Source organism: Carica papaya, chromosome 5 (assembly GCF_054855325.1).
Source record: "Carica papaya isolate Zhongbai chromosome 5, ASM5485532v1, whole genome shotgun sequence".
In the NCBI taxonomy this organism is placed as follows: Eukaryota; Viridiplantae; Streptophyta; class Magnoliopsida; order Brassicales; family Caricaceae; genus Carica; species Carica papaya.
The window spans coordinates 19,095,910-19,110,060 of NC_142313.1; the positions used below are offsets into that span (position 1 = coordinate 19,095,910).

The 14,151-nt window shown below is 45.8% G+C and overlaps 2 non-coding genes and 22 pseudogenes across 2 annotated transcripts; all 24 read left to right on the plus strand.

The window, feature by feature from the left end:
- The first annotated feature begins 158 nt into the window (after positions 1–158).
- On the plus strand, positions 159–277 carry LOC148254057 (5S ribosomal RNA; annotated as a pseudogene).
- Positions 278–832: 555 nt separating this feature from the next.
- On the plus strand, positions 833–951 carry LOC148254058 (5S ribosomal RNA; annotated as a pseudogene).
- A 205-nt stretch (positions 952–1,156) lies between these two features.
- On the plus strand, positions 1,157–1,274 carry LOC148254059 (5S ribosomal RNA; annotated as a pseudogene).
- A 542-nt stretch (positions 1,275–1,816) lies between these two features.
- Positions 1,817–1,935, plus strand: LOC148254060 (5S ribosomal RNA; annotated as a pseudogene).
- A 560-nt stretch (positions 1,936–2,495) lies between these two features.
- On the plus strand, positions 2,496–2,614 carry LOC148254061 (5S ribosomal RNA; annotated as a pseudogene).
- Positions 2,615–2,819: 205 nt separating this feature from the next.
- Positions 2,820–2,938, plus strand: LOC148254062 (5S ribosomal RNA; annotated as a pseudogene).
- Positions 2,939–3,141: 203 nt separating this feature from the next.
- LOC148254063 (5S ribosomal RNA) lies at positions 3,142–3,260 on the plus strand (annotated as a pseudogene).
- Positions 3,261–4,503: 1,243 nt separating this feature from the next.
- Positions 4,504–4,622, plus strand: LOC148254064 (5S ribosomal RNA; annotated as a pseudogene).
- A 562-nt stretch (positions 4,623–5,184) lies between these two features.
- LOC148254065 (5S ribosomal RNA) lies at positions 5,185–5,303 on the plus strand (annotated as a pseudogene).
- A 558-nt stretch (positions 5,304–5,861) lies between these two features.
- Positions 5,862–5,980, plus strand: LOC148254066 (5S ribosomal RNA). The gene has a single exon (XR_015820546.1). It is a non-coding gene; the product is annotated as a 5S ribosomal RNA (ribosomal RNA).
- Positions 5,981–6,542: 562 nt separating this feature from the next.
- LOC148254067 (5S ribosomal RNA) lies at positions 6,543–6,661 on the plus strand (annotated as a pseudogene).
- A 560-nt stretch (positions 6,662–7,221) lies between these two features.
- Positions 7,222–7,340, plus strand: LOC148254068 (5S ribosomal RNA; annotated as a pseudogene).
- A 564-nt stretch (positions 7,341–7,904) lies between these two features.
- Positions 7,905–8,023, plus strand: LOC148254069 (5S ribosomal RNA; annotated as a pseudogene).
- Positions 8,024–8,936: 913 nt separating this feature from the next.
- Positions 8,937–9,055, plus strand: LOC148254070 (5S ribosomal RNA; annotated as a pseudogene).
- Positions 9,056–9,564: 509 nt separating this feature from the next.
- On the plus strand, positions 9,565–9,684 carry LOC148254071 (5S ribosomal RNA; annotated as a pseudogene).
- Positions 9,685–10,214: 530 nt separating this feature from the next.
- LOC148254072 (5S ribosomal RNA) lies at positions 10,215–10,333 on the plus strand. Its single transcript, XR_015819942.1, has one exon. It is a non-coding gene; the product is annotated as a 5S ribosomal RNA (ribosomal RNA).
- A 528-nt stretch (positions 10,334–10,861) lies between these two features.
- LOC148254073 (5S ribosomal RNA) lies at positions 10,862–10,980 on the plus strand (annotated as a pseudogene).
- A 62-nt stretch (positions 10,981–11,042) lies between these two features.
- On the plus strand, positions 11,043–11,161 carry LOC148254074 (5S ribosomal RNA; annotated as a pseudogene).
- Positions 11,162–11,722: 561 nt separating this feature from the next.
- Positions 11,723–11,841, plus strand: LOC148254075 (5S ribosomal RNA; annotated as a pseudogene).
- Positions 11,842–12,046: 205 nt separating this feature from the next.
- On the plus strand, positions 12,047–12,165 carry LOC148254076 (5S ribosomal RNA; annotated as a pseudogene).
- A 533-nt stretch (positions 12,166–12,698) lies between these two features.
- Positions 12,699–12,817, plus strand: LOC148254077 (5S ribosomal RNA; annotated as a pseudogene).
- Positions 12,818–13,377: 560 nt separating this feature from the next.
- On the plus strand, positions 13,378–13,496 carry LOC148254078 (5S ribosomal RNA; annotated as a pseudogene).
- A 206-nt stretch (positions 13,497–13,702) lies between these two features.
- Positions 13,703–13,821, plus strand: LOC148254079 (5S ribosomal RNA; annotated as a pseudogene).
- A 207-nt stretch (positions 13,822–14,028) lies between these two features.
- Positions 14,029–14,147, plus strand: LOC148254080 (5S ribosomal RNA; annotated as a pseudogene).
- Positions 14,148–14,151: the final 4 nt, after the last annotated feature.

A 14,151-nucleotide genomic window follows, 5' to 3' on the forward strand; every position in this document is an offset into this window, starting at 1 on the left:
TTATGGTCCGCAGGTTTATTCGCAAATGTGAGTCACAGCGCCGTGGCATTTTACTTGATATTTGAACGAGAACGGGAGGTGCAGTGTGCACGCATAAGCAAACAAATGATGGGAGGGGAAAGATAGGAGAATGAGTGTATTGCAGCGCGAAATTAAACAGGTTCGATCATACCAGCACTAATGCATCGGATTCCATCAGAACTCCGCAATTAAGTGTGCTTGGGCGAGAGTAGTACTCGGATGGGTGACCTCCTGGGAAGTCCTCATGTTGCACCCATTTTTTTTCGGATGGGTCGTTCAACGTTACGCGCAAATGGAATTATGAACCGTTGGTTCATTCGCAAAGGTGAGTCACGGTGCCGGGGCATTTTACTTGATATTAGAACGAGAAGGAGAGATGCAGAGTGCACGCACAAGGAAACAAATGATGGGAGGGGGGATAGAAGAAGAAAAAGTGTATATATTTGCAGCGCAGAATGAAACATGAGCGATCATACCAGCATTAATGCAACGGATTCTAAAAGAACTCCGCAAGTTAAGGGTGCATGGGCGATAGTAGAATGGGTAACCTCCTGCGAAGTCCTTATATTTCACCCATTTTCATGGGAAGTCCTCGTGTTGCACTCATTTTTTTGCAGATGACTCTTTCAACGTTACGCGCGACTTGAATTATGGTCCGCAGGTATATTCGCAAATGCGAGTCACGGTGCCGTTACATTTTACTTGATATTTGAACAAGAAAGGGGGGTGCAGTGCGCACGCACAAGGAAACAAATGACGGGAGGGGGAAGAAAGGAGAAGCAGTAAATGTATTTGCAGCGCGAAATTAAGCAGGTGCGATCATACCAGCATTAATGCACCGGATCCCATCAGAACTCCACAGTCAAGTTTGCTTGGGCGAGACTAGTACTCGAATGGGTGACCTCCTGGGAAGTCCTCGTGTCGCACCAATTTTTTTTTAGATATGTCGTTCGACATTATGCGCGACTGAAACTATGGTCTGCTGGTTTATACGCAAATGTGAGTGAAGACGCAGGGGCATTTTAATTGATATTAGAACGAGAAGGAGAGGTGAAGTGTGAATGCACCAGGAAACAAATGACGGGAGGGGGAAGAAAGGAGAAGTAGTGTATGTATTTACAGCGCGAAATTAAACAGGTGCGATCATACTAGCAGTAATGCACCGATCCCATCAGAACTTCGCAGTTAAGTGTGCTTGGGCGAGAGAAGTACTCGAATGGGTGACCTCCTGGGAAGTCCTCGTGTTGCACCCATTTTTTTTCGGATGGGTCGTTCAATGTTACGCGGGAATGGAATTATGAACCGCTGGTTCATTCGCAAAGGTGAGTCACGGTGCCGGGGCATTTTACTTGATATTTGAACGAGAAAAAGAGATGCAGAGTGCACGCAGAAGGAAAAAAATGACGGGAGGGGGAATTGAAGGAGAATGAGTGTATGTATTTTCAGCACCAAATGAAACAGGTGCGATAATACCAGCACAAATGCACTGGATTCTATCAGAACTCCGCAAGTTAAGGGTGCTTGGGCGAGAGTAGTACTAGGATGGGTGACCTCCTGCGAAGTCCTTATATTTCACCCATTTTCTTGGGAAGTTCTCGTGTTGCACCCGTTTTTTTGTAGATGATTCTTTCGACGATAAGCGCAACTTGAATTATGGTCCGTAGGTTTATTAGCAAATGTGAGTCACAGTGCCGTGGCATTTTACGAGAGGTGCAGTGCGCACACAAGAGGAAATAAATGATTGGAGGGGGAGGAAATGAGAAGGAGTGTATTTATTTCCAGCGCGAAATTAAAAAGGTGCAATCATACCAGCACTATTGCAACGGATCCCATCATAACTCCGCAGTAAAGTGTGCTTGGGCGAGAGTAGTACTCGGATGGGTGACCTCCTAGGGAATCCTCGTGTTGCACCAATTTTTTTTCGGATGGGTCATTCGACGTTACGCGCGAATGAAATTATGAAACGCTGGTTCATTCGCAAGGGTGAGTCACGGAGCCGGGTAATTTTACTTGATATTAAAACGAGAAGGAGAGATGCAAAGTGCACGCACAAGGAAACAAATGACAAGAGGAGGGATGGAAGGAGAAAGCGTGTATGTATTTGCAGCGCAGAATGAAACATGAGCGATCATACCAGCACTAATGCAACGGATTCTATCAGAACTCCGCAGGGAAGGGTGCTTGGGTGAGAGTAGTACTAGGATGGGTTACTTCCTGCGAAGTCCTTGTATTTCACCCATTTTCTTGGGAAGTCCTCGTGTTGCACCCATTTATTTACAGATGATTCTTTCGACGTTACGCGCGAATTGAATTATGCTCCGTAGGTTTATTCACAAATATGAGTCACGACGAAGTGGTATTTTACTTAATATTAGAACGAAAACGAGAGGTGCAGTGCGCACGCACAAGGACACAAATGTTGGGAGGAGGAAGAATGGAGAAGGAGTGTATATATTTGCAGCGCGAAATTAAATAGTTGCGATCATACCATCATTAATGTACCGGATCCCATCTGAACTCCGCAGTTAAGTATGTTTGGGCGAGAGTAGTACTCGGATGGGTGACCTCCTGGGAAGTCCTCGTGTTGCACTAATTTTTTTTCAGACGGGTCATTCGACGTTACGCGCAACTGGAACTATGGTTCGCTGGTTTATACTCAATGTGAGTCAAGAAACAGGGGCATTTTAATCGATATTAGAACGAGAATGAGAGGTGCAGTGTGAAGGCACAAGGAAACAAATGACGGGAGGTGGGAGGGAAGGAGAAGGAGTGTATGTATTTTCAGCACGAAATGAAACAGTTGAGATCATACCAGCACAAATGCACCGGATCCCATCAGAACTCCGCAGTTAAGTGTGCTTTGGCGAGAGTAGTACGAGGGTGGCTTACCTCCTAGGAAGTTCTCGTGTTGCACAAATTCTTTTTTTCATATGGACCGTTCGACGTTACGCGCGACTAGAAAAATGGTCCGCTTGTTTATACGCAAATGTGAGTAAAGACGCGTGGGCATTTTAATTGATATTAGAACGAGAAGGAGAGGTAAAGTACGCACTAGGAAACAAATGATGGGAGGGGTAAGAAAGGAGAAGGAGTGTATGTATCTGCAGCGTGAAATTAATCAGGTGCGATCATACCAGCACTAATGCACTGGATCCCATCAAAACTCCGCAGTTAAGTGTGTTTGGGCGAGAGTAGTACTCGGATGAGTGACCTCCTAGGAATTCCTCGTGTTGCACCCATTTTTTTTCGGATGGGTCGTTCGACGTTACGCTCGAATAGAATTATGAACCGCTGGTTCATTCGCAAAGGTTAGTCACGGTGCCGAGGCATTTTACTTCATATTAGAACGAGAAGGAGAGATGCAGAGTGCACGCACAAGGAAACAAATGACGGGAGTGGGGGTTGGAAGGAGAAAGAGTGTATGTATTTGCAGCGCAGAATAAAACATGAGCGATTATACGAGAAGTAATGCAACGGATTCAATTAGAACTCCGCAAGTTAACGGTGCTCGGGCGAGAGTAGTACTAGGATGGGTGACCTCCTGCAAAGTCCTTATATTTCACCCATTTTATTGGGAAGTCCTTATGTTGCACCCATTTTTTTGCAGATGATTCTTTCAACGTTACACGCGACTTGAATTATCGTCTGCAGTTTTATTTGCAAGTGTGAGTCACGGCGCCGTGGCATTTTACTTGATATTTAAACGAGAACGGGAGGTGCAGTGCGCACGCACAAGGAAACAAAAGACGGGAGGAGGAAGAAAGGAGAAGGAGTGAATGTATTTGCTGCGTGAAATTAATCAGATTCGATCATACCAGCACTAATGCACCGGATCCCATCAAAACTCCGCAATGAAGTGTTCTTGGGCGAGAGTAGTACTCGGATGGGTGACCTCCTGGGAAGTCCTCATGTTGCACCGATTTTTTTTCGGATGGGTGGTTCGACGTTATGCGCGAATGAAATTATGAACTTCCGGTTCATTCGCAAAGGTGAGTCACTGTGCCGGGGTAGTTTACTCTATATTAGAACTAGAATGAGAGATGCAGAGTTCACGCAGAAGGAGACAAATGACGGGAGGCGGGATGGAAGGAGAAATAGTGCATGTATTTCCAACGCAGAATGAAACATGAGCGATCATACCAGAACAAATGCAACGGATTCTTTTCAGAACTCCGCAAGTTAAGGGTGCTTGGGCGAGAGTAGTACTAGGATAGGTGACCTCCTGCGAAGTCCTTATATTTCACCCATTTTATTTGGAAGTCCTCGTGTTGCACCCATTTTTTTGCAGATGATTCTTTCGATGTTACGCGCAACTTGAATTATAGTCCGCAGTTTTATTTGCAAATGTGAGTCACGCCGCCTTGGCATTTTACTTGATATTTGAACGAGAACGGGATGTGAAGTGCGCACGCACAAGGAAACAAATGACGGGAGGGGGAAGAAATGAGAAGGAGTGAATGTATTTGCAGCGCAAAATTAATTAGGTGCGATCATACCAGCACTAATGCACTGGATCCCATGAGAACTCCACAGATATGTGTGCTTGGGCAAAAGTAGTACTCGGATGGGTGACCTCCTGGGAAGTCCTCGTGTTGCACCCATTTTTTTTCGGATGGGTCGTTCGACGTTACGCGTGAATGGAATTATGAACTTCTGGTTCATTCGCAAAGGTGAGTCACGGTGCCGGGGCATTTTACTTGATATTAGAAGTAGAATGAGAGATGCAGAATTCACGCAGAAGGAAAGAAATGACGAAAGGGGGGATGGAAGGAAAAATAGTGTATGTATTTCCAGCGCAGAATGAAACATGAGCGATCATACAAGAACAAATGTAACATATTCTATCAGAACTCCGCAAGTTAAGGGTGCTTGGGCGAGAGTAGTACTAGGATGGGTGACCTCCTGCGAAGTCCTTATATTTCACCCATTTTATTGGGAAGTCCTCGTGTTGCACCCATTTTTTTTTGCAGATGATCTTCCGACGTTACGCGCGACTTGAATTATGGTCCGCAGTTTTATTGGCAAATGTGAGTCACGGCGCCGTGGCATTTTACTTGATATTTGAACGAGAACGGGAGATGCAGTGCGCACGCACAAGGAAACAAATGACGGGAGGGGGAAGAAAGGAGAAGGAGTAAATGTATTTGCAGCACGAAATTAATCAGGTGCGATCGTACCAGCACTAATGCACTGGATCCCATCAAAATTCCGCAATTAAGTGTGCTTGGGCGAGAGTAGTACTCGGATGGGTGACCTCTTGGGAAGTCCTCGTGTTGCACCCATTTTTTTTCGGATGGGTCGTTCGACGTTACACTCGAATGGAATTATGAACCGCTGGTTCATTCGCAAAGGTTAGTCACAGTGCCGGGGCATTTTACTTCATATTAGAATGAGAATGAGAGATGCAGAGTGCACGCACAAGGAAACAAATGACGGGAGTGGGGATGGAATGAGAAAGAGTGTATGTATTTGCAGCGCAGAATGAAACATGAGCGATTATACCAGAAGTAATGCAACAGATACAATCAGAACTCCGCAAGTTAAGGGTGCTCGGGGGAGAGTAGTACTAGGATGGGTGACCTCCTGCGAAGTCCTTACATTTCACCCATTTTTTTGGGAAGTCCTCGTGTTGCACACATTTTTTTGCAGATGATTCTTTCGACGTTACGCGCGACTTGAATTATTGTCTGCAGTTTTATTTGTAAATGTGAGTCACGGCGCCGTGGCATTTTACTTGATATTTGAACGAGAACGGGAGGTGCAGTGCGCACGCACAAGGAAACAAATGACGGGAGGGGAAAGAAAGGAGGAGTGAATGTATTTGCAGTGCGAAATTAATCAGGTGCGATCATACCAGCACTAATTCACCGGATCCCATCAGAACTCCGCAGTTAAGTTTGCTTGGGCGAGAGTAGTACTCGGATGGGTGACCTCCTGGGAAATCCTCGTGTTGCACCCATTTTTTTTCGGATGGGTCATTCGACGTTACGCGCGAATGGAATTATGAACTTCTGGTTCATTCGCAAAGGTGAGTCACGGTGCCGGGGCATTTTACTTAATATTAGAACTAGAATGAGAGATGCAGAGTTCACGCAGAAGGAAACAAATGACGGGAGGGGGGATGGAAGGAGAAATATTGTATGTATTTCCAGTGCAGAATGAAGCATGAGCGATCATACCAGCACTAATGCAACGTATTCTATCAGAACTCCGCAAGTTAAGGGTCCTTTGGAGAGAGTAGTACTAGGATGGGTGACCTCCTGCGAAGTCCTTATATTTCCCCCATTTTCTTGGGAAGTCCTCGTGTTGCACCCATTTTTTTTGCAGATGATTCTTTCGGCTTTACGCGTGACTTGAATTATGGTCCGCAGTTTTATTCGCAAATATGAGTCACGGCGCCGTGACATTTTACTTGATATTTGAATGAGAACGGGAGGTGTAGTGCGCACGCACAAGGAAATAAATGACGGGAGGGGGAAGAAGGGAGAAGGAGTGAATGTATTTGCAGCGTGAAATTAATCAAGTGCGATCATACCAGCACTAATTCACCGGATCCCATCAGAACTCCGCAGTTATGTGTGCTTGGGCGAGAGTAGTTCTCGGATGGGTGACCTCCTGTGAAGTCCTCGTGTTGCACCCATTTTTTTTCGGATGGGTCGTTCGACGTTACGCTCGAATGGAATTACGAACAACTGGTTCATTTACAAATGTTAGTCACGGTGCCGGGGCATTTTACTTCATATTAGAATGAGAAGGAGAGATGCAAAGTGTACGCACAAGGAAACAAATGACTGGAGTGGGGATGGAAGGAGAAAGAGTGTATGTATTTGCAGTGCAGAATGAAACATGAGCGATTATACGAGAAGTAATGCAACGGATTCAATCAGAACTCCGCAAGTTAAGGGTGCTTGGGTGAGAGTAGTACTAGGATGGGTGACCTCCTGCGAAGTCCTTATATTTCACCCATTTTTTTGGGAAGTCCTCGTGTAGCACCCATTTTTTTGCAGATGATTCTTTCGACGTTACACGCGACTTGAATTATTATCCGCAGTTTTATTTGTAAATTGAGTCACGGCGCCGTGGCATTTTACTTGATATTTGAGCGAGAACGGGAGGTGCAGTGCGCACGCACAAGGAAGCAAATGACGGGAGGGGGAAGAAAGGAGAAGGAGTGAATGTATTTGCAGTGCGAAATTAATCAGGTGCGATCATACCAGTACTAATTCATCGGATCCCATCAGAACTCTGCAGTTAAGTTTGCTTGGGCGAGGGTAGTACTCGGATGGGTGACCTCCTGGGAAGTCCTCGTGTTGCAACTATTTTTTTTCGGATGGGTCGTTCGATGTTACCCGCGAATGGAATTATGAACTTCTGATTCATTCGCAAAGGTGAGTCACGGTGCCGGGACATTTTACTTGATATTAGAACTAGAATGAGAGATGCAGAGTTCACGCAGAAGGAAACAAATGACGGGAGGGGGGATGGAAGGAGAAATAGTGTATGTATTTCCAGCGCAGAATGAAGCATGAGCGATCATACCAGCACTAATGCAACGGATTCTATCAGAACTCCGCAAGTTAAGGGTCCTTGGGAGAGAGTAGTACTAGGATGGGTGACCTCCTGCGAAGTCCTTAATTTTCACCCATTTTCTTGGGAAGTCCTCGTGTTGCACCCATTTTTTTTTTACAGATGATTCTTTCGGCTTTACGCGCAACTTGAATTATGGTCCGCAGGTTTATTCGCAAATGTGAGTCACGGCGCCGTGGCATTTTACTTGATATTTTAACGAGAACGGGAGGTGCAGTGCGCACGCACAAGGAAACAAATGACAGGAGGGGGAAGAAAGGAGAAGGAGTGAATGTATTTGCAGTGCGAAATTAATTAGGTGCGATCATACCAGCACTAATTCACCGGATCCCATCAGAACTCCGCAGTTATGTGTGCTTGGGCGAGAGTAGTACTCGGATGGGTGACCTTCTGCGAGGTCCTCGTGTTGCACCCATTTTTTTTCGGATGGGTCGTTCGACGTTACGCTCGAATGGAATTATGAACCGCTGGTTCATTCGCAAAGGTTAGTCACAGTATCGGGGCATTTTACTTCATATTAGAATGAGAAGGAGAGATGCAGAGTGCACGCACAAGGAAACAAATGACTGGAGTGGGGATGGAAGGAGAAAGAGTGTATGTATTTGCAGCGCAGAATGAAACATGAGCGATTATACGAGAAGTAATGCAACGGATTCAATCAGAACTCCGCAAGTTAAGGGTGCTTGGGTGAGAGTAGTACTAGGATGGGTGACCTCCTGCGAAGTCCTTATATTTCACCCATTTTTTTGGGAAGTCCTCGTGTTGCACCCATTTTTTTGCAGATGATTCTTTCGATGTTACGCGCGACTTGAATTATTGTCCGCAGTTTTATTTGTAAATGTGAGTCACGGCGCCGTGGCATTTTACTTGATATTTGAACGAGAACGGGAGGTGCAGTGCGCACGCACAAGGAAACAAATGACGGGAGGGGGAAGAAAGGAGAAGGAGTGAATGTATTTGCAGCGCGAAATTAATCAGGTGCGATCATACCAGCATTAATTCACCAGATCCCATCAGAACTCCGCAGTTAAGTTTGCTTGGGCGAGAGTACTATTCGGATGGGTGACCTCCTGTGTAATCCTTACATTTCGCCCATTTTCTTGGGAAGTCCTCGTGTTGCACTCATTTTTTCTGCAGATGATTCTTTCGACTTTACGCGCGACTTGAATTATGGTCCGCAGGTTTATTCGCAAATGTGAGTCACGGCGCCGTGGCATTTTACTTGATATTTGAATGAGAACGGGAGGTGCAGTGCGCACGCACAAGGAAGAAAATGACGGGAGGGGAAAGAAAGAAGGAGTGAATGTATTTGCAGCGCGAAATTAATCAGGTGCGATCATACCAGCACTAATTCACCGGATCCCATCAGAACTCCGCAGTTATGTGTGCTTGGGCGAGAGTAGTACTCGGATGGGTGTCCTCCTGGGAGGTCCTCGTGTTGCACCCATTTTTTTTTCGGATGGGTCTTTCGACGTTACGCGCGAATGGAATTATGAACTGTTGGTTCATTCGCAAAGGTGAGTCACGGTGCCGGGGCATTTTACTTGATATTAGAACGTGAAAGAGAGATGCAGAGTGCACACACAAGGAAACAAATGACGGGAGGGGGGGCGGAAGGAGAAAGAGTGTATGTATTTGCAGCGCAGAATGAAACATGAGCTATCATACCAGCACTAATGCAACGGATTCTATCAGAACTCCGCAAGTTAAGGGTGCTTGGGTGAGAGTAGTACTAGGATGGGTGACCTCCTGCAAAGTACTTAAATTTCATCCATTTTCTTGGGAAGTTCTCGTGTTGCACCCATTTTTTTTTTCAGATGGGATGGGGGAGGGAAGAAGGAGTGTATATATTTTCAGAACGAGAATGAGAGATGAAGTGTTAACGCAGCAGGAAACAAATGACGGGAGGGGGAAGAAAGGAGAAGGAGTGTATGCATTTGCAGCGCGAAATGAAATAGGTGAGATCATACTAGCACTTATGCACCAGATCCCATTAGAACATCCGCAGTTAAGTGTTCTTGGGCGAGACTAGTACTCGGATGGGTGACCTCCTGGGAAGTCCTCGTGTCGCACCAATTTTTTTTCAGACGGGTCGTTCGATGGTACGCGCGACTGGAGCTATGGATCGCTGGTTTATACGCAAATGTGAGTCAAGAAGCAGGGGCATTTTAATCGATATTAGAACTTGAAGGAGAGGTGCAGTGTGAACGCACAAGGAAACAAATGATGGGAGGGGGGAGGGAAGGAGAAGGAGTGTATGTATTTTCAGCACGAAATGAAACAGGTGCGATGATACTAGCACAAGTGCATCGGATCCCATCAGAAATCTGTAGTTAAGTGTGCTTTGGCGAAAGTTTCGAGGATGGGTTACCTCCTGTAAAGTTCTCGTGTTGCACCAATTTTTTTTGTCAGATGAGTTGTTCAACGTTACGCGCGACTAGAACTATGGTCCGTTGGTTTATACAAAAATGTGAGTCAAGACGCAGGAGCATTTTAATTGATATTAGAACGAGAATGAGAGGTGAAGTGTGAACGCACTAGGAAACAAATGACGGGAGGGGGAAGAAAGGAGAAGGAGTGTATGTATTTGCATCATGAAATGAAACAGGTGCGATCATACCAGCACTAATGCACCGGATCCCATCAGAACTCCGCAGTTAAGTTTGCCTGGGCGAGAGTAGTACTTAGATGGGTGACCTCCTGGGAAGTCCTCGTGTTGCACCCATTTTTTTTCGGATAAGTCATTCGACGTTACGCGCGAATGAAATTATGAACCGCTGGCTTATTCACAAATGTGAGTCACTGCGCCGTGGCATTTTACTTGATATTTGAATGAGAACGGGAAGTGCAGTGCGCACGCACAAGGAAACAAATGACATGAGGGGGAAGAAAGGAGAAGGAGTGTATGTATTTGCAGCGCGAAATTAAACAAGTGCGATCATACCAGTACTAATGCACCGGATCCCGTAAGAACTCGCAGTTAAGTTTGCTTGGGCGAGAGTAGTACGCGGATGGGTGACCTCTTTGGAAGTCCTCGTGTCACACCAATTTTTTTTCAGACGGGTCGTTTGACGTTATACGCAACTTGAACTATGGTCCGCTGGATTATACGCAAATGTGAGTCAAGAAGCAGGGGCATTTTAATCAATATTAGAACGAGAAGGAGAGGTACAGTGTGAACACACAAGGAAACAAATGATGAGAGGGGGAGGGAAGGAGAAGGAGTATATGTATTTCCAGCACAAAATGAAATAGGTGCGATCATACCAGCACAAATGCACCGGATCCCATCAGAACTCCGAAGTTAAGTGTGCTTTGGCGAAAGAAGTACAAGGGTGGGTTACCTCCTGTGAAGTTCTCGTATTGCACCAGGAAATAAATGACGGGAGGGGGAAGAAAGGAGGAGTGTATGTATTTGCAGCGCGAAATGAAACAAGTGCGATCATACCAGCACTAATGCACAGGATTACATCAGAACTCTGCAGTTAAGTGTGCTTGGGTGATAGTAGTACTCGGATGGGTGACCTCCTCGGAAGTCCTCGTGTTGCACCCATTTTTTTCGGATGGGTCATTCAATATTACGCGCGAATGAAATTATGAACCGCTGGTTCATTCATAAAGGTGAGTTACGGTGCCAGCGCATTTTACTTGATATTAGAATGAGAAGTAGAGATGCAGAGTGCATGCACAAGGAAACAAATGACGGGAGGGGGGATGAAAGGAGAAAGAGTGTATGTATTTGCAGTGCAGAATGAAACATGAGCGATCATCCCAGCACTAATACAACGGATTCTATCAGAACTCTGCAAGTTAAGGGTGCTTGGGCGAGAGTAGTACTAGGATGGGTGACCTCCTGCGAAGTCCTTATATTTCACCCATTTTCTTGGGAGGTCCTCGTGTTGCACCCATTTTTTTACAGATGATTCTTTCGACGTTTCACGCGACTTGAATTATGGTCCGCAGGTTATATTCGCAAATGTCAGTCACTGCGCAATGGCATTTTACTTGATATTAGAACGAGAACGGGAGGTGCAGTGCGCACGCACAAGGAAACAAATGACGGGAGGGGGAGGAAAGGAGAAGGAGTGTATGTATTTGTAGCGCGAAATTAAACCGGTGAGATCATACCAGCACTTATACACCGGATCCCTTCAGAACTCCGCACTTAAGTGTGCTTGGGCGAGAGTAATACTCGGATGGGTGACCTCTTGGGAAGTCCTCGTGTTGTACCCATTTTTTTACAGATGATTCTTTCGACGTTACGCGCGACTTGAATTATGGACCGCAGGTTTATTCGCAAATGTGAGTCACGGCGCCGTGGCATTTTACTTGATATTTGAACGAGAACGGGAGGTGCAGTGCGCACGCACAAGGAAATGAATGACGGGAGGGGGAAGAAAGGAGATAGAGTGTATGTATTTGCAGCGCAAAATTAAACAGGTGCGATCATACCAGCACTAATGCACCGGATCCCATCAGAACTCCACAGTTAAATGTGCTTGGGCGAGACTAGTACTAGGATGGGTTACCTCTTGGGAAGCCTTCGTGTCGCACCAATTTTTTTTCAGACGGGTCGTTCGACGTTACGCGCGACTGGAGCTATGGTCCACTAGTTTATATGCAAATGTGAGTCAAGAAGCAGGGGCATTTTAATCGATATTAGAACGAGAGTGAGAGGTGCAGTGTGAACGCACAAGGATACAAATGATGGTAGGGGGGAGGGAAAGAGAAGGATTCTATGTATTTTCAGCACGAAATGAAACAGGTGCGATCAGACCAGCACAAATGCACTTGATCCCATCAGAAGTCCGCAGTTAAGTGTGCTTTGGTGAAGGTAATACAAGGATGGGTTACCTCCTGGGAAGTTCTCGTGTTGCACCCATTTTTTTTTTTCAGATGGGCCGTTTGACGTTACGCGCGACTGGAACTATGGTCCGCTGGTTTATACGCAAATGTGAGTCAAGACGCAAGGGCATTTTAATTGATATTAGAACGAGAAGGAGAGGTGAAGTGTGAACGCACAAGGAAACAAATGACGGGAGGGGAAAGAAAGGAGAAGGAGTGTATGTATTTGCAGTGCGAAATGAAACAGGTGCGATCATACCAACACTTATGCACCGGATCCTATCAGAACTCCACATTTAAGTGTACTTGGGCGAGTGTAGTACTCGGATGGGTGACCTCCTGGGAAGTCCTCGTGTTCCACCCATTTTTTTTCAAATGGGTCGTTGGACATTACGCGCGAATAGAATTATGAAAAACTGGTTCATTCGAAACGTTTAGTCACAGTGCGGGGGTATTTTACTTTATATTAGAACGAGAAGGAGAGATGCAGAGTGCACGCACAAGGAAATAAATGACGGGTGGGGGGAAAGAAGGAGAAAGAGTGTATGTATTTGCAGCGCATAATGAAACATGAGAGATCATACCAGCACTAATGCAACGGACTCTATCAGAACTCCGCAGGTAAGCCTGCTTGCGCCAGAGTAGTACTAGGATGGGTGACCTCCTGCGAAGTCCTTATATTTCACCCATTTTCTTGGGAAGTCCTCGTGTTGCACCCATTTTTTTGCAGATGATTCTTTTGACGTTACGCGAGACTTGAATTATGGTCCGCAGGTTTATTCGCAAATGTGAGTCACGGCGCCGTGGCATTTTACTTGATATTAGAACGAGAACGGGAAGTGCAGTGCGCACGCACAAGGAAACAAATGACGGGAGGTGGAAGAAAGGAGAATGAGTGTATGTATTTGCAGTGCGAAATTAAACAGGTGCAATCATATCAGTACTAATGCACCGGATCCGATCAGAACTCTGCAGTTAAGTGTGCTTGGGCGAGACTAGTACTTGGATGGGTGACCTATTAGGAAGTCCTCGTGTCGCAATAATTTTTTTTCAGACGTTTCGTTCGACGTTACTCGTGACTGGAGCTAAGGTCCGCTGGTTTATATGCAAATGTGAGTCAAGAAGCAGAGGCATTTAAATCGATATTAGAACGAGAAGGAGAAGTGCAGTGTGAACGCACAAGGAAACAAATGATGGGAGGGGGGAGGGAAGGATAAGGAGTGTATGTATTTTCAGCACGAAATAAAACAGGTGCGATCATACCAGCACAAATGCACCGGATCCAATCAGAACTCCGCAGTTAAGTGTGCTTTGGCGAAAGTAGTACAAGGATGGGTTACCTCTTGGGAAGTTCTCGTGTTACACCCATTTTTTTTTTCAGATGGGTCGTTCGACGTTACGCGCAACTGGAACTATGGTCCGCTGGTTTATACGAAAATGTGAGTCAATACGCAGGGGCATTTTAATTGATATTAGAATAAGAAGCAGAGGTGAAGTGTGAACGCACCAGGAAACAAATGACGGGATGGGGAAGAAAGGAGAAGGAGTGTATGTATTTGCAGCGCAAAATGAAACAGGTGCAATCATACCAGCACTAATGCACCGGATCCCATCATAACTCCGCAGTTACGATTGCTTGGGCAAGAGTAGTACTAGGATGGGTGACCTCCTGGAAAGTCCTCGTGTTGCACCCATTTT